The sequence below is a fragment of the Oncorhynchus clarkii genome, unplaced genomic scaffold (assembly GCF_045791955.1).
Source record: "Oncorhynchus clarkii lewisi isolate Uvic-CL-2024 unplaced genomic scaffold, UVic_Ocla_1.0 unplaced_contig_5882_pilon_pilon, whole genome shotgun sequence".
Lineage (NCBI taxonomy): Eukaryota > Metazoa > Chordata > Actinopteri > Salmoniformes > Salmonidae > Oncorhynchus > Oncorhynchus clarkii.
Window position 1 is genome coordinate 43,409 of NW_027258862.1, and position 1,266 is coordinate 44,674.

Here is a 1,266-nt window from a genome sequence, read left to right on the forward strand (position 1 = left end):
CGTTATGCACTCACCGGGCATGGCGAGGACATCCGCGTGCCCCCGACCAGGCTGCGGCTAAGAAGAGTCGGTGAGGCACATGCTCTGGGAGTGCAGAGCTGCCAGGGACCTGTGGAAGGAAGCAGGGCTCCTGATCACCCCGTGTCTGCCAGCAGGGGAGGACCTAACACCTCAGCTTGTGCTGTATGGGGTGGGCCGAAGGCCTATTCCATCAAAGGCCTTCACAAAGTTCTGGCCCACCCTCACGTGCCTGAAGGAAGAACTGTGGTCCTCCCGCAACCTGCTGGTAGGGAAAAGCGTAGAGACCACCCCCCAGGCAGTGGCCATGGTAGCCATGGAAGCCCTGGGATGGTACGGAAGGAAGGGGGCCTCGACCCCAGGCGAAGGGTCCCCCACAACACCCTAGGTCCCGGCGGCCACGGCCTGACAGCGCTGCGGCGCCTAGGGGAGGGATCTCCTCTGGGCCCCGAAGGAAGGGACGGTAATTTATTCAGAGGAGCAGGATGAGGCGAGTTTGATAAGGACTCACCCCGTTCCTGTACAAGGGACCGAAGACAGCCTTTTAACAAAGTGACTTTTTAACATGTTTTTCATGTCTTAAAAATTAGATCATTAGTACACATTTTAAATGGCTTTTACAGATTTTATGTTTTTACAAGGAAAGTACTTTTATTCATGGTTGTTTTCATTGGTTTTAACATGTACGTTTTAACTAATTTAAATGTAACTTTCAAATGCTGTGTTTTATGCCTTTATTGCCGTTTTTATGTGTATAAATGATGTAAAAAATGTATGAGCTGTTTTTAAAGGAAATGTGTAAATAAAACTTTTTCCAAAATAAAAAAAATCTGTTCTTATCAGTTTAATATCTGATACGTCCCTTATCTGGGGACCATATATTACATAGATTTTTGGAATAGGGAGATGGAATAGGGGCTTGCTCCGTCCACTCCACGCATCGACCTGGTATTGCAGTACCTCCAGGAACGGTGCACCCCCTTTCATTGTAAAGAGAAATCAGACAGAGGAAACAGAGTTGCTTCGTTGGTCTATATTGTATTTTCACATTGAGCAACATCATTTCAATATAAGTGATGGCTCGATGGTGCTGGTCAAATCGGTCACTGTTTTATTGACTACGATAGCTGTTGGGAATGGGGTGCGTTCATCTTCCAATCAAAGATTTTTCGTCACGTGCACGGGATACTTACTTGCAAACTTTCCTCAACAGTGCATGATCAAAAATATACACACATAGCTAAGTAA

The 1,266-nt window shown here is 46.7% G+C and overlaps 1 pseudogene; it reads left to right on the plus strand.

Annotated features, from left to right (window-relative positions):
- Positions 1 to 822: 822 nt before the first annotated feature.
- On the plus strand, positions 823 to 1,000 carry LOC139398827 (U2 spliceosomal RNA; annotated as a pseudogene).
- The last annotated feature ends 266 nt before the right edge of the window (positions 1,001 to 1,266 follow it).